The sequence below is a fragment of the Engraulis encrasicolus genome, unplaced genomic scaffold (assembly GCF_034702125.1).
Source record: "Engraulis encrasicolus isolate BLACKSEA-1 unplaced genomic scaffold, IST_EnEncr_1.0 scaffold_35_np1212, whole genome shotgun sequence".
In the NCBI taxonomy this organism is placed as follows: domain Eukaryota; kingdom Metazoa; phylum Chordata; class Actinopteri; order Clupeiformes; family Engraulidae; genus Engraulis; species Engraulis encrasicolus.
In genome coordinates this window covers 812,185-812,474 of record NW_026945654.1, presented here as the reverse complement: position 1 = coordinate 812,474, position 290 = coordinate 812,185, and positions in this window count along the sequence as shown.

Here is a 290-nt window from a genome sequence, read left to right as displayed (position 1 = left end):
TAAATAACGGTAGCCAGCTGCAGTAATGTAAATACACACAGTCAGCTACACACACACACACACACACACACCTACACACACACACACACGCACACACACACACACGTGTACATAATGTAAATACACAACAGTCAGCTACAGTCACGTCAGAAGAACAAAAAGAAGAAGAAGAAGAAGAAAACGAAGAAGAAGAAGAAGAAGAAGAAGAAGAAGATAACTAAACTACTGTAGTCTATAAGATATCTGTTCTTTGTTTCATAATCTGTACAATACAATATAAGATATTAAAA